We start from the raw sequence: 24020 nt of genomic DNA on the forward strand, positions 1-24020 counted from the left end.
CTTAAACAATCCATAACTCAATTTACATATGATCAAAGGAAAGAGCTGTTGACATGATGAAATCCCCAAATGTTAAAATTAAACAATGTAAGCAATTATAGTAGTCCAAGCATGATACTTCCCAAGTTAGAACTTATAATTTTATCAAATTACCATTTCAAGGAGTCTTCTTGCAGTTCTACTAGATGTCCAACATTTCGGCAACCACAATGCAGCATGATCCAGCGTCAACTCAGATATGGCTGATCCCAGAAGACTTGAAGCATGGGACTCTCCCACACTCCAGGACAACATCAGCACCAAAGACCGCATGCAACAGCTCAATTTAATCACACCTTTCACTGGATGACTGCAACGAATCCATGCACATATTAGACTGCAACAAAGAAGCGCAGACTTCACCTGGCTATTGAAAAACAAAAACAAGTTACTAACAAGGAACAGAATCTCATGTGACATAACAAAACAACAGAAGTATGAAGTTAAACTATACAATCTCTCAGAATTACCTTGATTAATCTTACAAAGGAATTTGTATTTGTCAAGTTTTACAACTTGAAAATAACAAATGTAATCCACATTTCCATAATGGTCTTAACTCATAATTGCAACAGAGAAGCAAAGGGGTCTACTCTCTAGTCATTAACTAAATCTGTAGCGATCAACTATCAGTTGAATGCAAAATAAAAAATATAAAAACATTACCAATTCAAGAAGTTTTCCTGTATGGGATAGCACCAGCTCTATAAACTGCATGCAGAAGCTGCAACTCCACCATGACTCGATCACACCTTTCACCAGTTGGCTGCAACAAAACCACATTTACAGCCATGAAGCTCAGAATTTGTCATGTATTCTAAATTTCTGCAACAGTTGAGCAAAGGGATCTCCATTTCCGACCTGAAAATCAACTAATAAAAGTAAAACCTATTGTATTATTGCAGGGAGATTGATCAACAAAATTACTTCACTAGCTCTGAAGTGTTTCTGCACGAGATGAGACGTACAGCTATCAATGGCCGACATTTCGACAAAATGGACAGCAGAATCGACCCACGTCAGCACATTTGGCCAAGTGAATTTATATGCCAGATTGCCTGTAAATTCATACAGAGACGTCAAAGATTAATTAAATTAAAGAAATCCAAACTAGCATTACCAATTACATTTAATGGCTAAAAATGTAGATCGACACCAATCAAATTGGAAGACCCTTTCAAGTCACGTCTCCGGAAACAAATGGCGAATATTTCTTCCTCACGAAGACACTCGCGCCACCTGGCGGATGGGGGGACACTCCGCCGTTGTTTTTCATTAAGTTGAGATTATCGCCGCTAGATGCGCTAATTTTTTGCGCTAATTTTTTAGCGCATCTAGCGGCGATAATCTCAACTTAATGAAAAACAACGGCGGATTGTCCCCCCATCCGCCAGGTGGCGCGAGTGTCTTCGTGAGGAAGAAATATTCGCCATTTGTTTCCGGAGACGTGACTTGAAAGGGTCTTCCAAGTTGATTGGTGTCGATCTACATTTTTAGCCATTTGTAATTGGTAATGCTAGTTTGGATTTCTTCAATTTAATTAATCTTTGACGTCTCTGTCTGAATTTACAGGCAATCTGGCATATAATTTCACTTGGCCAAATGTGATGATGCGGGTCGAAAACTGCTGTCCATTTTGTCGAAATGTCGGCCATTGTTAGCTGTACGTCTCATCTCGTGCAGAAACACTTCGGAGCTAGTAAAGTAAGTTGATCAATCTCCCTGCAATAATGCAATAGGTTTTACTTTTATTCATTGATTTTCAGGTCGGAGATGGAGATCCCTTTACTCAACTGTTGCAGAAATTTAGAACACAGCAAAGTCTGAGCTTCATGGCTGTAGTATCATTAATGTGGTTTTGTTGCAGCCAGCTGGTGAAAGGTGTGATGGAGTCATGGTTGAGTTGCAGCTTCTGTATGCAGTTTATCGAGCTGGTGCTATCCCAAGTGTAACTGCAGGAAAACTTCTTGAATTGGTAATTTGATTGATATTATTGGTTGTAACTTGGGAAATCTTGTTTTTTGTTTTTTTTTTGTTTGTTTTCAACTGATAGTCGCTGATAGTTGATTGCTACAGATTTAGTTAATGACTATAGAGTAGACCCCTTTGCTTCTCTGTTGCAATTATGAGTTAAGACCATTATGGAAATGTAGATTACATTTGTTATTTTCAAATTGTAAAACTTGACAACTACAAATTCCTTTGTAAGATTAATCAAGGTAATTCTGAGAGATTGTATAGTTTATCTTCATACTTCTATTGTTTTGTTATGTCACATGAGATTCTGTTCCTTGTTAGTAACTTGTTTTTGTTTTTCAATAGCCAGGTGAAGTCTGCGCTTCTTTGTTGCAGTCTAATATGTGCATGGATTCGTTGCAGTCATCCAGTGAAAGGTGTGATTAAATTGAGCTGTTGCATGCGGTCTTTGGTGCTGATGTTGTCCTGGAGTGTGGGAGAGTCCCATGCTTCAAGTCTTCTGGGATCAGCCATATCTGAGTTGACGCTGGATCATGCTGCATTGTGGTTGCCGAAATGTTGGACATCTAGTAGAACTGCAAGAAGACTCCTTGAAATGGTAATTTGATAAAATTATAAGTTCTAACTTGGGAAGTATCATGCTTGGACTACTATAATTGCTTACATTGTTTAATTTTAACATTTGGGGATTTCATCATGTCAACAGCTCTTTCCTTTGATCATATGTAAATTGAGTTATGGATTGTTTAAGGGGAATTGGTTAACAAGATGGGCAGATACTGTAGAAGAATGTTTTGGTTTCGCTGCAGAGCACTACAAATTTCAAATGAATTTGTAATGAAATCTTAAACGAGTAATCTAGTTTCATGTAAATTTTTGTTTAAACTATAGTTATCAGATAGCCATAGAATATTTGGGTGAACTCCATTTGAAGTGATTTTTTTTAAATTTTATACAAAATTTTCATTGATCAAACATTATTTTCATTTGGTCATAGCCCATAGGTTTATGTTTACGTAGCAGTGATTTTGCTGTCCAATATGGCATGTTGTTGCAGCCTATACTGGTGAAAGATTTTTTGCATCGAGTTATGCTGTTGCTGTTCCTTGGTGCCGGACTGCTGGTGTTGTGCACAAAAGTTACATCCAGTTTTAATTGTTATTTGTGTCTATGCAGTTAACCGTTTATATGTTGATAATGAAAAAAAATAGTAGTACGGGGAATTTTTACGTTGAACAAGTAATAAACATGCCTTCGCGATTGGGAAACCAGCGAGGAGGAGATGGGGGGGGGTAATTGATTTTCATTAACTAGAAGAAGTCGTGGTTTGTTTTAATAAGGTAGAAATAAAATCCTTTGTCTATCACATCCATATACCTATCTATATAACCACATCTAATCCTCAAACCCCGTAACTTCCACCAACATCCATTCCTTAAACCCCATAACTTCCACCAACACCTATTCCTTAAACCCCCATTACCCCACTAATATCTGTAATATATTATTATTATTGTTGAATAAATAAACCATTTATATAATATGTAATTCTGGAACGCTTACAAAATAAACAATTCATTAAACAGAGCGTCCGGTTCGAAACAATTTTTTTTGTGCGAGGCTTTTTAGCAAGTAATACGCCACCCAATTTGACAAAAAGTGATAGTTTGTTTTCACGGAAATTGCGTCAGACGGTCAAAAAATTTCTAGTTCAACAATCTCATGTAGAAATTTGCATCTAGTCTATTGGTGAAAATTGCGATTCTTTAAGCTTGATTATTTAGGAGATGTGTTAAAAAAATTGTGAGTAGCTAATAAATTGAACTAATTCACTTTTTTAGAATATTTTGAAGATAGATCACAAGAAAATCTAAAAACAACAAAGTGATCTAAAACCGAAATATTCAGAAAAAGTGGATTAGTTCTATTGTTAAGCTACCCACAATTGCTCTTTAACACATCACCTAAATTAATCAAGCTTAAAGAATCACAATTTGCACCAGTAGACTAGATGCAAATTTCTACATGAGATTGTTGAATTAGAAATTTTGTAACCGTCTGACGAAATTTCCGTGAAAACAAACTATCACTTTTTGTCAAATTGGGTGACGGATTGCTTGCTAAAACTCGCACATGCAGTGTCGGCGTAGATCCAGGGAGATTACCTGGAAATGGAAGAAGAGAGAAGAGTGCGAGGCAAGTTTTACTGGGGAGCGATTAGTCATAATAGGCTTCCGGGTTAGACTCATGACCCTCTAAAAGTTTTCGTCGGATCATGCGCCTTCCAAGTCCCCGTTCAACCAGAGCCCTCCCCTCCTCCTGGTTTCACAGCGGGTGAGTGACCACCGGCGGGCGTTGGTTAGTGGTTAGTTAGGGAAACGGGGCCACAGAAAAGAAGGGAGCCCAGAAATGCACTTGTAATTTAATCTAACTACACAATTTATCAGTCTTGGATTACAGCATTCTCTCGTCGGTTTTCAGTTTCACCAATGGAGTCCATGATCAGTAGCGAAGGATTACTCTGTAAGCAGAATGAAAATTTAATTGGATGACAATCATTTTCAATAAGATTGTAGCGAAAAAAAGCAATACTTCAAATCAAGAGGGACTGTGTAAGGAGCTAAATAGGGAGATTCAAGGATAGCAGCCTTTGGGTTAGCAAACAAGGGAGTAAGGGACCTCGTTGACTTTCTTGAAAGAACATTACTTTTCATATTTAGGAACCTGAAGGTTAGAACCTGTAAATGAAAAAATAAAAATAAACATTTTTATAATAAGTAAAAGAATAATCAAACAGTTTTAAGTATATTACTCACGCAATATTTTTCTCGCCAAATCATCATCTTGTCCAAGGAAACGCCATCACACATCGCCAACAGCCAAAAATCTAAGGGTAAAACTCCGTGCTGTGTTGAGAGCAGGGTAGTAGAAGCCGGTTGGGTAGTCGAATGATGCTGGTCGCCTAAATGATGTTCATGTAGGCCGCATCTTCTCGGTCATTACCTAAATGGCTAAATCAAGAAACAAAATGTAAACAAAATTTAAATTCAGTGACATGACAATGAAGTTACACAGGTAACACCAATCAGCTTTCCTAAGCAATCCAGAAAATGGAATGAGTCAAGTTCGATGACAAAGCGAATGATCCGCGTTGAACGTGTGGTCATTGCCTTATTTTGGAGGGATAACCAGATGCCACACATTTGGTCTTATAGGCAACATCTAAATAAGAAACCAAACAATCGTTAAAATTGCTATTAGTATGACAACTTCTCTAAATTCAATGTAAACACAACTTACAATGATGATAGCATGATCACAATATTAAACCTCTTTTTTTGTTGTTGAAAAATAGGGAGATTCATGGGTAGCAGCCAACGGGTTAGCAAACAAGGAATCTTGTTGACTGTAAGTCCTTTTCTTGGAAGGACATAACTTCTCATATAGTCAGTCATGCCAATTTAGAAACCTGTAAATAAAACAAAAATTCATATTAGACTGCAATTAATAAAGTTCAGTAACATGACAAGTGAACTTTTATACATATGAAACCACAAATCAGTTATCCAAGATTCTCTATAAGATGGAATGAGAGATTGTTCCATGCTGGAGTCGGTGATCTAGCAAGTTCAATAGAAACAGCCGATAATTAAGATTAATCCTAATAAAACATGAGAAGAATATATGTTTTAGCATGAAATAAAGCTAGTGTTGGTTTTTACCTGTATCATTTTGATGACACATTCAGTAGAACACAATGAGTTTGAACAATATAGCTCACGGTAGGTTGCATGACTTTCAAGTTTACTCTGACTGTGAGTTGATGAGAAACATTGAGGTTATCCAACATATAAACGGAATAGCACACATCACCGACAAGTTATTACAGACGAAATCACTCGAGTTTACCTATGAATCATTGGTAATTTTCGAAGCTAGCTTAACGTTGATTGTTGACTCATAAGATGAAATGATTCACCTATGTTACAAATTTCGCGTTTTGGGGCAAGAAAAGGGAATTTTGCATGCAGTTTTATATTTGACCGCTAGGTAGCGTTGTGGCGATTTTTTTTTTATTTAAAGTTTGTGACTCTTTCGGCGTGCCATAGCGTATGGCTGCCATAATAGCGTGCCATACGTAACTAAACTGATTAAAAGCTATGCCGTCTAGCGTCAGAAAAAAGAAACGTTCAACAGTAACATGTAAACAATGTCCGCTTTAGCTCGTTGACACTCATTGAAAGAATTAACAAACAAAGACAAATAACTTTGGTACTCGCGTAATATTCTCCCCTCCAATTTCTAACTCGTCTTCACCAAAAATCCACTGCAGCATCGCACATATCACAAGAGACGAAATTCCCAAGGTATAATGTTTCTACAATGAGAAGGCAGTTTGACATTCGTGTATGTGCCTTGTCTATGGCATCTGTTCGTGATTCCAGCTAGATACCTTTTAAACTTTTAACTTCATTCCTGTCATTCTGCACTTTGCCTTCTGATGAATTTTTCTTTTGTGTAGCTCTTGATGACCATGTTCCAGCCGTTAATGGAGTACAGATGCTGACTGATGAGATGGTGAATGCTGTTCTTAAAGCTGTTGCTGTGGTGTCACATTTCATTGTGTTGTTTGTTCATTTGTCAATCATGTCAAATCTCTTCCATATCTGGCACTCAAATCTCATCTGTGCAGTATACAACTGAGGTAACCTGATCTTACATGATTTAGGATTGATTCAATTGTGACAAAAAACTTTCTGTGCCAAACAAATAATAACACTGTGTGATTCTTCAATTCCAGAGATAATTACAGGTCCTTCTAACTCTATTCCGCCCCCTCGAATTTCTCCCAATTTTTAGCGCATCTAGCGGCGATAATCTCAACTTAATGAAAAACAACGGCGGATTGTCCCCCCATCCGCCAGGTGGCGCGAGTGTCTTCGTGAGGAAGAAATATTCGCCATTTGTTTCCGGAGACGTGACTTGAAAGGGTCTTCCAAGTTGATTGGTGTCGATCTACATTTTTAGCCATTTGTAATTGGTAATGCTAGTTTGGATTTCTTTAATTTAATTAATCTTTGACGTCTCTGTATGAATTTACAGGCAATCTGGCATATAAATTCACTTGGCCAAATGTGCTGACGTGGGTCGATTCTGCTGTCCATTTTGTCGAAATGTCGGCCATTGATAGCTGTACGTCTCATCTCGTGCAGAAACACTTCAGAGCTAGTGAAGTAATTTTGTTGATCAATCTCCCTGCAATAATACAATAGGTTTTACTTTTATTAGTTGATTTTCAGGTCGGAAATGGAGATCCCTTTGCTCAACTGTTGCAGAAATTTAGAATACATGACAAATTCTGAGCTTCATGGCTGTAAATGTGGTTTTGTTGCAGCCAACTGGTGAAAGGTGTGATCGAGTCATGGTGGAGTTGCAGCTTCTGCTTGCAGTTTATAGAGCTGGTGCTATCCCATACAGGAAAACTTCTTGAATTGGTAATGTTTTTATATTTTTTATTTTGCATTCAACTGATAGTTGATCGCTACAGATTTAGTTAATGACTAGAGAGTAGACCCCTTTGCTTCTCTGTTGCAATTATGAGTTAAGACCATTATGGAAATGTAGATTACATTTGTTATTTTCAAATTGTAAAACTTGACAACTACAAATTCCTTTGTAAGATTAATCAAGGTAATTCTGAGAGATTGTATAGTTTATCTTCATACTTCTATTGTTTTGTTATGTCACATGAGATTCTGTTCCTTGTTAGTAACTTGTTTTTGTTTTTCAATAGCCAGGTGAAGTCTGCGCTTCTTTGTTGCAGTCTAATATGTGCATGGATTCGTTGCAGTCATCCAGTGAAAGGTGTGATTAAATTGAGCTGTTGCATGCGGTCTTTGGTGCTGATGTTGTCCTGGAGTGTGGGAGAGTCCCATGCTTCAAGTCTTCTGGGATCAGCCATATCTGAGTTGACGCTGGATCATGCTGCATTGTGGTTGCCGAAATGTTGGACATCTAGTAGAACTGCAAGAAGACTCCTTGAAATGGTAATTTGATAAAATTATAAGTTCTAACTTGGGAAGTATCATGCTTGGACTACTATAATTGCTTACATTGTTTAATTTTAACATTTGGGGATTTCATCATGTCAACAGCTCTTTCCTTTGATCATATGTAAATTGAGTTATGGATTGTTTAAGGGGAATTGGTTAACAAGATGGGCAGATACTGTAGAAGAATGTTTTGGTTTCGCTGCAGAGCACTACAAATTTCAAATGAATTTGTAATGAAATCTTAAACGAGTAATCTAGTTTCATGTAAATTTTTGTTTAAACTATAGTTATCAGATAGCCATAGAATATTTGGGTGAACTCCATTTGAAGTGATTTTTTTTAAATTTTATACAAAATTTTCATTGATCAAACATTATTTTCATTTGGTCATAGCCCATAGGTTTATGTTTACGTAGCAGTGATTTTGCTGTCCAATATGGCATGTTGTTGCAGCCTATACTGGTGAAAGATTTTTTGCATCGAGTTATGCTGTTGCTGTTCCTTGGTGCCGGACTGCTGGTGTTGTGCACAAAAGTTACATCCAGTTTTAATTGTTATTTGTGTCTATGCAGTTAACCGTTTATATGTTGATAATGAAAAAAAATAGTAGTACGGGGAATTTTTACGTTGAACAAGTAATAAACATGCCTTCGCGATTGGGAAACCAGCGAGGAGGAGATGGGGGGGGGTAATTGATTTTCATTAACTAGAAGAAGTCGTGGTTTGTTTTAATAAGGTAGAAATAAAATCCTTTGTCTATCACATCCATATACCTATCTATATAACCACATCTAATCCTCAAACCCCGTAACTTCCACCAACATCCATTCCTTAAACCCCATAACTTCCACCAACACCTATTCCTTAAACCCCCATTACCCCACTAATATCTGTAATATATTATTATTATTGTTGAATAAATAAACCATTTATATAATATGTAAATCTCAATTTTATTCTGGAACGCTTACAAAATAAACAATTCATTAAACAGAGCGTCCGGTTCGAAACAATTTTTTTTGTGCGAGGCTTTTTAGCAAGTAATCCGCCACCCAATTTGACAAAAAGTGATAGTTTGTTTTCACGGAAATTGCGTCAGACGGTCAAAAAATTTCTAGTTCAACAATCTCATGTAGAAATTTGCATCTAGTCTATTGGTGAAAATTGCGATTCTTTAAGCTTGATTATTTAGGAGATGTGTTAAAAAAATTGTGAGTAGCTAATAAATTGAACTAATTCACTTTTTTAGAATATTTTGAAGATAGATCACAAGAAAATCTAAAAACAACAAAGTGATCTAAAACCGAAATATTCAGAAAAAGTGGATTAGTTCTATTGTTAAGCTACCCACAATTGCTCTTTAACACATCACCTAAATTAATCAAGCTTAAAGAATCACAATTTGCACCAGTAGACTAGATGCAAATTTCTACATGAGATTGTTGAATTAGAAATTTTGTAACCGTCTGACGAAATTTCCGTGAAAACAAACTATCACTTTTTGTCAAATTGGGTGACGGATTGCTTGCTAAAACTCGCACATGCAGTGTCGGCGTAGATCCAGGGAGATTACCTGGAAATGGAAGAAGAGAGAAGAGTGCGAGGCAAGTTTTACTGGGGAGCGATTAGTCATAATAGGCTTCCGGGTTAGACTCATGACCCTCTAAAAGTTTTCGTCGGATCATGCGCCTTCCAAGTCCCCGTTCAACCAGAGCCCTCCCCTCCTCCTGGTTTCACAGCGGGTGAGTGACCACCGGCGGGCGTTGGTTAGTGGTTAGTTAGGGAAACGGGGCCACAGAAAAGAAGGGAGCCCAGAAATGCACTTGTAATTTAATCTAACTACACAATTTATCAGTCTTGGATTACAGCATTCTCTCGTCGGTTTTCAGTTTCACCAATGGAGTCCATGATCAGTAGCGAAGGATTACTCTGTAAGCAGAATGAAAATTTAATTGGATGACAATCATTTTCAATAAGATTGTAGCGAAAAAAAGCAATACTTCAAATCAAGAGGGACTGTGTAAGGAGCTAAATAGGGAGATTCAAGGATAGCAGCCTTTGGGTTAGCAAACAAGGGAGTAAGGGACCTCGTTGACTTTCTTGAAAGAACATTACTTTTCATATTTAGGAACCTGAAGGTTAGAACCTGTAAATGAAAAAATAAAAATAAACATTTTTATAATAAGTAAAAGAATAATCAAACAGTTTTAAGTATATTACTCACGCAATATTTTTCTCGCCAAATCATCATCTTGTCCAAGGAAACGCCATCACACATCGCCAACAGCCAAAAATCTAAGGGTAAAACTCCGTGCTGTGTTGAGAGCAGGGTAGTAGAAGCCGGTTGGGTAGTCGAATGATGCTGGTCGCCTAAATGATGTTCATGTAGGCCGCATCTTCTCGGTCATTACCTAAATGGCTAAATCAAGAAACAAAATGTAAACAAAATTTAAATTCAGTGACATGACAATGAAGTTACACAGGTAACACCAATCAGCTTTCCTAAGCAATCCAGAAAATGGAATGAGTCAAGTTCGATGACAAAGCGAATGATCCGCGTTGAACGTGTGGTCATTGCCTTATTTTGGAGGGATAACCAGATGCCACACATTTGGTCTTATAGGCAACATCTAAATAAGAAACCAAACAATCGTTAAAATTGCTATTAGTATGACAACTTCTCTAAATTCAATGTAAACACAACTTACAATGATGATAGCATGATCACAATATTAAACCTCTTTTTTTGTTGTTGAAAAATAGGGAGATTCATGGGTAGCAGCCAACGGGTTAGCAAACAAGGAATCTTGTTGACTGTAAGTCCTTTTCTTGGAAGGACATAACTTCTCATATAGTCAGTCATGCCAATTTAGAAACCTGTAAATAAAACAAAAATTCATATTAGACTGCAATTAATAAAGTTCAGTAACATGACAAGTGAACTTTTATACATATGAAACCACAAATCAGTTATCCAAGATTCTCTATAAGATGGAATGAGAGATTGTTCCATGCTGGAGTCGGTGATCTAGCAAGTTCAATAGAAACAGCCGATAATTAAGATTAATCCTAATAAAACATGAGAAGAATATATGTTTTAGCATGAAATAAAGCTAGTGTTGGTTTTTACCTGTATCATTTTGATGACACATTCAGTAGAACACAATGAGTTTGAACAATATAGCTCACGGTAGGTTGCATGACTTTCAAGTTTACTCTGACTGTGAGTTGATGAGAAACATTGAGGTTATCCAACATATAAACGGAATAGCACACATCACCGACAAGTTATTACAGACGAAATCACTCGAGTTTACCTATGAATCATTGGTAATTTTCGAAGCTAGCTTAACGTTGATTGTTGACTCATAAGATGAAATGATTCACCTATGTTACAAATTTCGCGTTTTGGGGCAAGAAAAGGGAATTTTGCATGCAGTTTTATATTTGACCGCTAGGTAGCGTTGTGGCGATTTTTTTTTTATTTAAAGTTTGTGACTCTTTCGGCGTGCCATAGCGTATGGCTGCCATAATAGCGTGCCATACGTAACTAAACTGATTAAAAGCTATGCCGTCTAGCGTCAGAAAAAAGAAACGTTCAACAGTAACATGTAAACAATGTCCGCTTTAGCTCGTTGACACTCATTGAAAGAATTAACAAACAAAGACAAATAACTTTGGTACTCGCGTAATATTCTCCCCTCCAATTTCTAACTCGTCTTCACCAAAAATCCACTGCAGCATCGCACATATCACAAGAGACGAAATTCCCAAGGTATAATGTTTCTACAATGAGAAGGCAGTTTGACATTCGTGTATGTGCCTTGTCTATGGCATCTGTTCGTGATTCCAGCTAGATACCTTTTAAACTTTTAACTTCATTCCTGTCATTCTGCACTTTGCCTTCTGATGAATTTTTCTTTTGTGTAGCTCTTGATGACCATGTTCCAGCCGTTAATGGAGTACAGATGCTGACTGATGAGATGGTGAATGCTGTTCTTAAAGCTGTTGCTGTGGTGTCACATTTCATTGTGTTGTTTGTTCATTTGTCAATCATGTCAAATCTCTTCCATATCTGGCACTCAAATCTCATCTGTGCAGTATACAACTGAGGTAACCTGATCTTACATGATTTAGGATTGATTCAATTGTGACAAAAAACTTTCTGTGCCAAACAAATAATAACACTGTGTGATTCTTCAATTCCAGAGATAATTACAGGTCCTTCTAACTCTATTCCGCCCCCTCGAATTTCTCCCAATTTTTAGCGCATCTAGCGGCGATAATCTCAACTTAATGAAAAACAACGGCGGATTGTCCCCCCATCCGCCAGGTGGCGCGAGTGTCTTCGTGAGGAAGAAATATTCGCCATTTGTTTCCGGAGACGTGACTTGAAAGGGTCTTCCAAGTTGATTGGTGTCGATCTACATTTTTAGCCATTTGTAATTGGTAATGCTAGTTTGGATTTCTTTAATTTAATTAATCTTTGACGTCTCTGTATGAATTTACAGGCAATCTGGCATATAAATTCACTTGGCCAAATGTGCTGACGTGGGTCGATTCTGCTGTCCATTTTGTCGAAATGTCGGCCATTGATAGCTGTACGTCTCATCTCGTGCAGAAACACTTCAGAGCTAGTGAAGTAATTTTGTTGATCAATCTCCCTGCAATAATACAATAGGTTTTACTTTTATTAGTTGATTTTCAGGTCGGAAATGGAGATCCCTTTGCTCAACTGTTGCAGAAATTTAGAATACATGACAAATTCTGAGCTTCATGGCTGTAAATGTGGTTTTGTTGCAGCCAACTGGTGAAAGGTGTGATCGAGTCATGGTGGAGTTGCAGCTTCTGCTTGCAGTTTATAGAGCTGGTGCTATCCCATACAGGAAAACTTCTTGAATTGGTAATGTTTTTATATTTTTTATTTTGCATTCAACTGATAGTTGATCGCTACAGATTTAGTTAATGACTAGAGAGTAGACCCCTTTGCTTCTCTGTTGCAATTATGAGTTAAGACCATTATGGAAATGTAGATTACATTTGTTATTTTCAAATTGTAAAACTTGACAACTACAAATTCCTTTGTAAGATTAATCAAGGTAATTCTGAGAGATTGTATAGTTTATCTTCATACTTCTATTGTTTTGTTATGTCACATGAGATTCTGTTCCTTGTTAGTAACTTGTTTTTGTTTTTCAATAGCCAGGTGAAGTCTGCGCTTCTTTGTTGCAGTCTAATATGTGCATGGATTCGTTGCAGTCATCCAGTGAAAGGTGTGATTAAATTGAGCTGTTGCATGCGGTCTTTGGTGCTGATGTTGTCCTGGAGTGTGGGAGAGTCCCATGCTTCAAGTCTTCTGGGATCAGCCATATCTGAGTTGACGCTGGATCATGCTGCATTGTGGTTGCCGAAATGTTGGACATCTAGTAGAACTGCAAGAAGACTCCTTGAAATGGTAATTTGATAAAATTATAAGTTCTAACTTGGGAAGTATCATGCTTGGACTACTATAATTGCTTACATTGTTTAATTTTAACATTTGGGGATTTCATCATGTCAACAGCTCTTTCCTTTGATCATATGTAAATTGAGTTATGGATTGTTTAAGGGGAATTGGTTAACAAGATGGGCAGATACTGTAGAAGAATGTTTTGGTTTCGCTGCAGAGCACTACAAATTTCAAATGAATTTGTAATGAAATCTTAAACGAGTAATCTAGTTTCATGTAAATTTTTGTTTAAACTATAGTTATCAGATAGCCATAGAATATTTGGGTGAACTCCATTTGAAGTGATTTTTTTTAAATTTTATACAAAATTTTCATTGATCAAACATTATTTTCATTTGGTCATAGCCCATAGGTTTATGTTTACGTAGCAGTGATTTTGCTGTCCAATATGGCATGTTGTTGCAGCCTATACTGGTGAAAGATTTTTTGCATCGAGTTATGCTGTTGCTGTTCCTTGGTGCCGGACTGCTGGTGTTGTGCACAAAAGTTACATCCAGTTTTAATTGTTATTTGTGTCTATGCAGTTAACCGTTTATATGTTGATAATGAAAAAAAATAGTAGTACGGGGAATTTTTACGTTGAACAAGTAATAAACATGCCTTCGCGATTGGGAAACCAGCGAGGAGGAGATGGGGGGGGGGGGTAATTGATTTTCATTAACTAGAAGAAGTCGTGGTTTGTTTTAATAAGGTAGAAATAAAATCCTTTGTCTATCACATCCATATACCTATCTATATAACCACATCTAATCCTCAAACCCCGTAACTTCCACCAACATCCATTCCTTAAACCCCATAACTTCCACCAACACCTATTCCTTAAACCCCCATTACCCCACTAATATCTGTAATATATTATTATTATTGTTGAATAAATAAACCATTTATATAATATGTAAATCTCAATTTTATTCTGGAACGCTTACAAAATAAACAATTCATTAAACAGAGCGTCCGGTTCGAAACAATTTTTTTTGTGCGAGGCTTTTTAGCAAGTAATCCGCCACCCAATTTGACAAAAAGTGATAGTTTGTTTTCACGGAAATTGCGTCAGACGGTCAAAAAATTTCTAGTTCAACAATCTCATGTAGAAATTTGCATCTAGTCTATTGGTGAAAATTGCGATTCTTTAAGCTTGATTATTTAGGAGATGTGTTAAAAAAATTGTGAGTAGCTAATAAATTGAACTAATTCACTTTTTTAGAATATTTTGAAGATAGATCACAAGAAAATCTAAAAACAACAAAGTGATCTAAAACCGAAATATTCAGAAAAAGTGGATTAGTTCTATTGTTAAGCTACCCACAATTGCTCTTTAACACATCACCTAAATTAATCAAGCTTAAAGAATCACAATTTGCACCAGTAGACTAGATGCAAATTTCTACATGAGATTGTTGAATTAGAAATTTTGTAACCGTCTGACGAAATTTCCGTGAAAACAAACTATCACTTTTTGTCAAATTGGGTGACGGATTGCTTGCTAAAACTCGCACATGCAGTGTCGGCGTAGATCCAGGGAGATTACCTGGAAATGGAAGAAGAGAGAAGAGTGCGAGGCAAGTTTTACTGGGGAGCGATTAGTCATAATAGGCTTCCGGGTTAGACTCATGACCCTCTAAAAGTTTTCGTCGGATCATGCGCCTTCCAAGTCCCCGTTCAACCAGAGCCCTCCCCTCCTCCTGGTTTCACAGCGGGTGAGTGACCACCGGCGGGCGTTGGTTAGTGGTTAGTTAGGGAAACGGGGCCACAGAAAAGAAGGGAGCCCAGAAATGCACTTGTAATTTAATCTAACTACACAATTTATCAGTCTTGGATTACAGCATTCTCTCGTCGGTTTTCAGTTTCACCAATGGAGTCCATGATCAGTAGCGAAGGATTACTCTGTAAGCAGAATGAAAATTTAATTGGATGACAATCATTTTCAATAAGATTGTAGCGAAAAAAAGCAATACTTCAAATCAAGAGGGACTGTGTAAGGAGCTAAATAGGGAGATTCAAGGATAGCAGCCTTTGGGTTAGCAAACAAGGGAGTAAGGGACCTCGTTGACTTTCTTGAAAGAACATTACTTTTCATATTTAGGAACCTGAAGGTTAGAACCTGTAAATGAAAAAATAAAAATAAACATTTTTATAATAAGTAAAAGAATAATCAAACAGTTTTAAGTATATTACTCACGCAATATTTTTCTCGCCAAATCATCATCTTGTCCAAGGAAACGCCATCACACATCGCCAACAGCCAAAAATCTAAGGGTAAAACTCCGTGCTGTGTTGAGAGCAGGGTAGTAGAAGCCGGTTGGGTAGTCGAATGATGCTGGTCGCCTAAATGATGTTCATGTAGGCCGCATCTTCTCGGTCATTACCTAAATGGCTAAATCAAGAAACAAAATGTAAACAAAATTTAAATTCAGTGACATGACAATGAAGTTACACAGGTAACACCAATCAGCTTTCCTAAGCAATCCAGAAAATGGAATGAGTCAAGTTCGATGACAAAGCGAATGATCCGCGTTGAACGTGTGGTCATTGCCTTATTTTGGAGGGATAACCAGATGCCACACATTTGGTCTTATAGGCAACATCTAAATAAGAAACCAAACAATCGTTAAAATTGCTATTAGTATGACAACTTCTCTAAATTCAATGTAAACACAACTTACAATGATGATAGCATGATCACAATATTAAACCTCTTTTTTTGTTGTTGAAAAATAGGGAGATTCATGGGTAGCAGCCAACGGGTTAGCAAACAAGGAATCTTGTTGACTGTAAGTCCTTTTCTTGGAAGGACATAACTTCTCATATAGTCAGTCATGCCAATTTAGAAACCTGTAAATAAAACAAAAATTCATATTAGACTGCAATTAATAAAGTTCAGTAACATGACAAGTGAACTTTTATACATATGAAACCACAAATCAGTTATCCAAGATTCTCTATAAGATGGAATGAGAGATTGTTCCATGCTGGAGTCGGTGATCTAGCAAGTTCAATAGAAACAGCCGATAATTAAGATTAATCCTAATAAAACATGAGAAGAATATATGTTTTAGCATGAAATAAAGCTAGTGTTGGTTTTTACCTGTATCATTTTGATGACACATTCAGTAGAACACAATGAGTTTGAACAATATAGCTCACGGTAGGTTGCATGACTTTCAAGTTTACTCTGACTGTGAGTTGATGAGAAACATTGAGGTTATCCAACATATAAACGGAATAGCACACATCACCGACAAGTTATTACAGACGAAATCACTCGAGTTTACCTATGAATCATTGGTAATTTTCGAAGCTAGCTTAACGTTGATTGTTGACTCATAAGATGAAATGATTCACCTATGTTACAAATTTCGCGTTTTGGGGCAAGAAAAGGGAATTTTGCATGCAGTTTTATATTTGACCGCTAGGTAGCGTTGTGGCGATTTTTTTTTTATTTAAAGTTTGTGACTCTTTCGGCGTGCCATAGGGTATGGCTGCCATAATAGCGTGCCATACGTAACTAAACTGATTAAAAGCTATGCCGTCTAGCGTCAGAAAAAAGAAACGTTCAACAGTAACATGTAAACAATGTCCGCTTTAGCTCGTTGACACTCATTGAAAGAATTAACAAACAAAGACAAATAACTTTGGTACTCGCGTAATATTCTCCCCTCCAATTTCTAACTCGTCTTCACCAAAAATCCACTGCAGCATCGCACATATCACAAGAGACGAAATTCCCAAGGTATAATGTTTCTACAATGAGAAGGCAGTTTGACATTCGTGTATGTGCCTTGTCTATGGCATCTGTTCGTGATTCCAGCTAGATACCTTTTAAACTTTTAACTTCATTCCTGTCATTCTGCACTTTGCCTTCTGATGAATTTTTCTTTTGTGTAGCTCTTGATGACCATGTTCCAGCCGTTAATGGAGTACAGATGCTGACTGATGAGATGGTGAATGCTGTTCTTAAAGCTGTTGCTGTGGTGTCACATTTCATTGTGTTGTTTGTTCATTTGTCAATCATGTCAAATCTCTTCCATATCTGGCACTCAAATCTCATCTGTGCAGTATACAACTGAGGTAACCTGATCTTACATGATTTAGGATTGATTCAATTGTGACAAAAAACTTTCTGTGCCAAACAAATAATAACACTGTGTGATTCTTCAATTCCAGAGATAATTACAGGTAATTGGTCAAGAGTCAAGACACAGTCCAACACATTATGAACCATTTGTCAGCATGGAAAGCTGATGGATTTCACCACACCATTCACCCACCACCTGAGAGATCTGATAGACAGAACTATGAATCTAAATGAGAAATTTCAATTAAAAATTAGTGAATACATTTTTCTTGTATTTAATAACATGGAAGAAGTACAGTTAACCTTAGCAGTATTCATATGTAAATAAATTATTCAGTAGGTTATAAAAAAAATTCTTATCGCGTAATTTTTCTGTTAATATCATAACTTTTTCTCAAACTAGTTGTAGTCAAACAACGGAAATATCATAATAATATTTAGTTCAGAATGGAAATAGTGGAATAAATAGAATTTCTTTAAATTTTGATTAAGCTCGTGAATAAAGTTCAATTCAAATCATTTTAAGGCTGGTGGACCAAATCTGTAATATTATGAATATCGATCCTTATTTTAGCTTGAGTTTAAAAGTTATTTTTCACCAGCAATGTTTTACTACAATCAAACCATGTCAAAAGTTGTAGCAATTCATATAACCACATAAACATATGTGCAGCATTATTATCCTGTTGTGTGTTGACAGTTATAGACCAATAAATGAATACAACCAGCATTTGTTTAGTACAACTGCTAGATGTGGAATATGAAATAGAAAAACTTGCCAAACAATGAGTAAATTTAATGTGGGTAACGCCAAAAAACAGCGGGTATAGATATTCGTCATGTGGGAATGGAAGTAAAAAAATTAAAACAAGTATGAAATTTAAATTCACTACAAGCAGAAAAAGAATAATGTAGGAATATAAACGATAACTTGCATTCTTAATTTATTCAGGATCAGACGTTCAGTGGACGCTCACTTTAACTTACTGAACATTAAATAGGCTGGCAGTACCGGGAATGACTCATAATTTCAATGTGGTTAATTAACAAGTGAGCAGCTTGGATTGGATCATTAGAAATGTACAAAGTAAAACTAAAAATTAACAAAAATGGGCTTAAAACGATCAAAGCAGAATACTTCAGTAATTGACTCAACTGAATACTTCAGTATTGAACCAGGATTGAACCAACAAACAGAACAAAAATAAAAGACAAAAATTCAATACTCACGCAATAGTTTCCTCTCCCAAATCATCAGCTCGTCGTCCCGAAAAAAATCACCATGACACACAGCAACAATGATGCATCCAACAATCTTAAGATTAAAACTCTATGCTGCGTTGAGAACAGTTATAGGAATCAGTGAAGGTTGACCCACCCAGTGGTCCGTTGGGTAGTCGAATGATGCTGGACGCGTAGCTGGAGCAGGCACAACTCGGAGCGACGGAAGGAACGCACGCAAGTGTGCAGTACTGTTGAATCACAGCACGTCAGCCAGTCAGTCGTCGTTGATCTCTTGTCAGTTTCCACCAATGGATGAAGTCCAGGGAATAGCGGCGCAGTATTAACCTGAAATGAGAATGTATGTCATTATATAGCAAAATCTTCAAAGAAGATTGTAGCGTCAGTAAACAAAAATTAAGATGAACGGCCCATTCTTAGTCTGAACTTAAGAGGGAAATTCAAGGGGTAGCATCAGCCAACAGGTTAATAAACAAAGAACCTAATTATGATCTCTTTGTCCTTTTCCTCTTTCCTGGAAGGAAAACCAGGATGCTGATTCTCTTTCAGTCTAATACACAAAACCTAATAAGAAACAAAACAAAATAATCAAAACTGCTGTCAACACATGAATTGAATTCTCTAAATTCTATGTCAACATAACTTACAGTTACAGATGATTGATGGTGGTGGCTGTGATGACTGGTGATTTAATAGAATTTTGGTGGTTGGCTGGTTGCCAATCACATCACTATAATAGCCAAAAACTGTTTTCAATTACATATTAAGGCAAGAAATAATCTAGCAGCACATTTTTTACTTCCGTCTGCTATTGGAAGTTTGCTACAGCTTATTGTTGGGAATAAGGAAACGAATTTTCAGAAATACTACTCAAGAGAGAATCTGTTAAAATAAGAAATATTCAATTTACTAGTTTATATTTTTTGAGCTTGATATGGTGGCAAAGTAAACATGTTACACTAACCGTTTGCATAAAGTTGTTGTGGTTTATAGGAAAAATCCAGAAGTCATTTGTCATTTGTGAAAACTAGGATTGGTATGGGAATGCCCATGATCCATAAATATAAGCGGATGGTAAAACAGTCACATCTAGGAAAAGTAAAACACAGATGTGTGTGTAATTATGGTGATCACTCTATGGTTAATACAGACTTACTTTCATGTCATATTAAAATTATATTTGGTTGAATAAAATGATAAAAACAAAGATACTGAGATATGGTTGATGTGTTTGAAGAGCTTTTAAAAAATTCCTCACAGCCTAAGAACAGTACCTGATAAGGAGCGTGAAACTAGATTTCTGTGAATACATCAACGCAGTCTTCATAACTTGATATTCATAACTGCAAGCCTTGGTTCATTGTGTTTAACTACATAATACCGGAACATTTCTAGATCTTGTTTTACCATAAGGAGAAAAGAGAGGAGTCTGAATAGTCTGCAATACAACTCGGCGTGCTTTTGAGATATGCATGGTGATAATATCACATATCAGAATCAGAACACTTAATTATCGAACACAAACACCACTCTAAATAAATGCAAAAAAAAACTCTTGACAATATCAACGGCAACTAAAATTCCTTATGTTCTGTAAAATTTTGCATATTTTCATCCACTTTTAAAGAGATTAACACGCGCTGAGTACAGGGTGGGACGGTGGGATGCCATGTTGGTAGCAAAGAGGAAGGATAATGGAAATGGCCTAATAGACATTAGAGAGAGGGGGCGGTGTCGTCTGTTTGTTTTCTGTGACACCAGCGCACAAGCGGCAATGACGACTACTAACGAATAAACAACTTGACAGTTGCTTCAAACGTAAAACAGTATTTTTGTGTGTTTGGTGTTTAAGCGAATAAACGATGGATAGAACCGATGAATTTAATTTTCAAATAAATCACATTGTATCACAAAACGAAGCCGGATCGAATGTAGAATTGTCTAATGAAATCTCTTTCAACAGCAACGTCACCTCATTTGAAAATATATCATTTTTCATTACGACCCACAAATACCCGACTGGTTTGAATTTGAATCAAAAACGAAAAGCTGCTACCAATTTTGCCCTTATTGGTAAATAATCTTCAGTCATGTAAAAATATGTGATTTGATATTCATTTTTTTTTTAGATAACAAGCTTTACTATGTTGGCAAAAGCAAAACAGACAAAAGGCTTGTTATCTTGGACGAAGATGGGAAGAAACAAGTTTTTGAAGATTGTCATGGGAGCACTTCTGAAGGAGGGCATGGGGGTCAGAAGAAAACACTGGAGAAAATAGAAAGCTTCTTCTTTTGGCGTGGAATGGTGAAAGATGTTGTCAACTGGGTATATCCTTAAAAAACCAAAATTTCAGAATAACTTATTTGATAACAATTACATTTTTTGCAATTTGCAGATAGCAGCCTGTGAAATTTGCCGTCAGAAAGAGGAGAAACGAAGTCAACTATGCAAAAAGGTCAAGACCATAGACTTCATTAGTGAAACAATAAGCCAGCACTCTCCAGATGTATGTCTAGATGATGCCATCTATGTCATCACACTCTACCGAGCCACTCCACCGAGCCGATACCAAGAAAGACGTGTAATGGGCTAATGGCTTAAAGCCAGAAATGAGAGCAGTCCGAGCCTCAGTGCCTCAGCCAAACTTCAGTTTTTCTCCTGTAATTCTAAATATACAAATTCTGATGAGAGATGCAAGCACGTAATTTGAAATTGTGACAACCCAAGAAATCGAGTTCTTGTAATTGGGGCGGAAGCGACGATGGCTGCTAAACTATCCGAAACTATCAATTTAAGCTCAAGGACCACTAGACAATTACACTGGGCAATCGATCTGCAAAGATTCTTCTAACGTAGGTCCAGAAGAAAGTTTCATCCTTCAGCAGGGATTAATGGAAGGCTTTTGACGGTCCAGCAATGTTATCAAATTCGAAATCAAGATTCGTCTGAATTAGCAGTCGGGATAAACCTTTTTCAAAATCGTCTCTCCCCTGAGGTCCGCTTGCGTAGTCGTCCATTTTTTTTAGAAAAAACGAGTCGTCAACCAAATTCAGCAATTTGTGTCGACTCGAGTCACGTGAAATCAATGGGGTGATACGTGATGCCATTAAATAGAGGACTTGGATCTCTTGTTCTTCTGCCGTCAGGGGATGAGTGCAACATTATCAACGTCCGTCTACATCAGCAGCATTTTCTTCTACTATCGTGAATCACTCACTCTTCCCAATGTTGTTGTAAAAAACCATACTAACAGACCAGATCAGATCAAACCACGCCACCGACGAAATGACGAATGATGCGAACATGCCATCAATTTGTATGATGTTGCGAAACAAAAATACTTCAGATGTGATGAAATATTATGATAATTAGAATTCAGATTCAACATGTGTCATTAAAGATTTAAAAAAAAAAAACATAATAAAACAAAAAGACTAACACGGCTCAACGAAAAAAGTAAGCGGTGTAGCGCGGTGTAGTCGAAATTGCCTCAATGCCTCAATGTTCTCTAGATTGTTAATCAAACAACGAACATAAACGCCGCTGAATCTTGAATACCATTGCCAGAATTTACACCAAAATGGAAAACGTGAAATGTTTACCAATTTCCACTTTTAATAACGGCTTTGATATTTATAATGATAAGCTAAAACCAAAGTACAATATCAACTACCTAGATGGTTACCAATAATCTACTGTAATAAAACTAAACCACAGACTAAAAAACTAAAAAAACTAAACTAAAACTAAACTTAACCTGAACTAAACTAAAGCTAAATTAAAACTAAACTTATATTAAACTAAAACTATAACTATACTAAAACTAGACCAGCAAAACTAAATTTTTACCTTGGCTAACCAAAAGAGTGATGCGTATGGAAAATAGGATTATGGTATTGGAGTGACTACTATTTCTAGACCATAATGATACACCGTAATTGTGAAGGTAAGGTTATATTGGATAGGGAATTAACAAAATAATCCATACTTACACACACACATTTAACACGATAAAACATTCACAACCTTAGGCAAGAAAAAGTTATACCGTACCATTTAAAGATCTTCGAAGTCCTTGGCTGTGGCGGGGACGATCTTGTAGTGGCGGCGGCGATCCTCGGTCCTGGGTCCCATCTAGAGTACATAAAAAAAGTATGGTTAGACACTTAGAATTAAAAAATATACCTGAGATCCATTGGCGAAGGTCCTAGCGTGCGGCGATCTTGAAGTGGCTCCGGTGGTGGCGGCGGCGGCGGTGGCGGCGATCCTCTCCAGTCTAAATAAAATCCAAAAACATTAGTAAAAGAAGTCTAAGGCATTCAAAATCAAATAAAATGTACCTTCGACCCGTGGGCCAGGGTCCTATCTTGAAGCGACGATCTTGTAGTGGCGGCGGCGATCCTCCTTGGTCCTGGGTCCCATCTAGAGTACATAAAAAAAGTATGGTTAGACACTTAGAATTAAAAAATATACCTGAGATCCATTGGCGAAGGTCCTAGCGTGCGGCGATCTTGAAGTGGCTCCGGTGGTGGCGGCGGCGGTGGCGGCGGCGATCCTCTCCAGTCTAAATAAAATCCAAAAACATTAGTAAAAGAAGTCTAAGGCATTCAAAATCAAATAAAGTGTACCTTCGACCCGTGGGCCAGGGTCCTATCTTGAAGCGACGATCTTGTAGTGGCGGCGGCGATCCTCCTTGGTCCTGGGTCCCATCTAGAGTACATAAAAAAAGTATGGTTAGACACTTAGAATTAAAAAATATACCTGAGATCCATTGGCGAAGGTCCTAGCGTGCGGCGATCTTGAAGTGGCTCCGGTGGTGGCGGCGGCGGCGGTGGCGGCGATCCTCTCCAGTCTAAATAAAATCCAAAAACATTAGTAAAAGAAGTCTAAGGCATTCAAAATCAAATATAATGTACCTTCGACCCGTGGGCCAGGGTCCTATCTTGAAGCGACGATCTTGTAGTGGCGGCGGCGATCCTCCTTGGTCCTGGGTCCCATCTAGAGTACATAAAAAAAGTATGGTTAGACACTTAGAATTAAAAAATATACCTGAGATCCATTGGCGAAGGTCCTAGCGTGCGGCGATCTTGAAGTGGCTCCGGTGGTGGCGGCGGCGGCGGTGGC

General features: G+C 37.3%; 6 long non-coding RNA genes across 22 annotated transcripts; 4 read left to right on the plus strand and 2 right to left on the minus strand.

Annotated features, from left to right (window-relative positions):
• Positions 1 to 153: 153 nt before the first annotated feature.
• LOC124202198 lies at positions 154 to 1270 on the minus strand. 2 transcript variants are annotated; one of them, XR_006877977.1, is made up of 4 exons: positions 1167 to 1270; positions 967 to 1097; positions 706 to 911; positions 154 to 406 (listed from the first exon to the last, which is right to left on the minus strand). It is a non-coding gene; the product is annotated as an uncharacterized LOC124202198 (long non-coding RNA). The 2 variants fall into 2 exon arrangements; XR_006877976.1 differs by having other exon boundaries at positions 218 to 406; positions 1160 to 1270.
• Positions 1271 to 1398: 128 nt separating this feature from the next.
• Positions 1399 to 2614, plus strand: LOC124202199. The gene is made up of 4 exons (XR_006877978.1): positions 1399 to 1549; positions 1612 to 1743; positions 1806 to 2014; positions 2362 to 2614. It is a non-coding gene; the product is annotated as an uncharacterized LOC124202199 (long non-coding RNA).
• Positions 2615 to 6148: 3534 nt separating this feature from the next.
• Positions 6149 to 8063, plus strand: LOC124202200. 6 transcript variants are annotated; one of them, XR_006877983.1, is made up of 6 exons: positions 6149 to 6383; positions 6539 to 6721; positions 6818 to 7050; positions 7120 to 7250; positions 7290 to 7511; positions 7811 to 7998. It is a non-coding gene; the product is annotated as an uncharacterized LOC124202200 (long non-coding RNA). The 6 variants fall into 6 exon arrangements; XR_006877982.1 differs by having other exon boundaries at positions 6150 to 6383; positions 7120 to 7245; positions 7306 to 7511; XR_006877984.1 differs by having other exon boundaries at positions 6151 to 6383; positions 6818 to 7057; positions 7317 to 7511; positions 7811 to 8063.
• A 3546-nt stretch (positions 8064 to 11609) lies between these two features.
• Positions 11610 to 13459, plus strand: LOC124202201. Of its 5 annotated transcripts, none has more exons than XR_006877989.1 (6): positions 11610 to 11844; positions 12000 to 12182; positions 12279 to 12511; positions 12581 to 12711; positions 12751 to 12972; positions 13272 to 13459. It is a non-coding gene; the product is annotated as an uncharacterized LOC124202201 (long non-coding RNA). The 5 variants fall into 5 exon arrangements; XR_006877988.1 differs by having other exon boundaries at positions 11611 to 11844; positions 12581 to 12706; positions 12767 to 12972; XR_006877987.1 differs by having other exon boundaries at positions 11612 to 11844; positions 12778 to 12972.
• A 3604-nt stretch (positions 13460 to 17063) lies between these two features.
• LOC124202203 lies at positions 17064 to 17966 on the plus strand. The gene is made up of 3 exons (XR_006877990.1): positions 17064 to 17308; positions 17464 to 17646; positions 17743 to 17966. It is a non-coding gene; the product is annotated as an uncharacterized LOC124202203 (long non-coding RNA).
• Positions 17967 to 18428: 462 nt separating this feature from the next.
• Positions 18429 to 23040, minus strand: LOC124202204. Of its 7 annotated transcripts, none has more exons than XR_006877992.1 (7): positions 20303 to 20603; positions 20170 to 20246; positions 19860 to 19984; positions 19695 to 19777; positions 19543 to 19625; positions 19377 to 19459; positions 18429 to 19222 (listed from the first exon to the last, which is right to left on the minus strand). It is a non-coding gene; the product is annotated as an uncharacterized LOC124202204 (long non-coding RNA). The 7 variants fall into 7 exon arrangements; XR_006877996.1 differs by having other exon boundaries at positions 19686 to 19777; XR_006877991.1 differs by having other exon boundaries at positions 19543 to 19641; positions 20303 to 20602.
• Positions 23041 to 24020: the final 980 nt, after the last annotated feature.

This window comes from Daphnia pulex, chromosome 9 (assembly GCF_021134715.1).
Source record: "Daphnia pulex isolate KAP4 chromosome 9, ASM2113471v1".
Taxonomy (NCBI): domain Eukaryota; kingdom Metazoa; phylum Arthropoda; class Branchiopoda; order Diplostraca; family Daphniidae; genus Daphnia; species Daphnia pulex.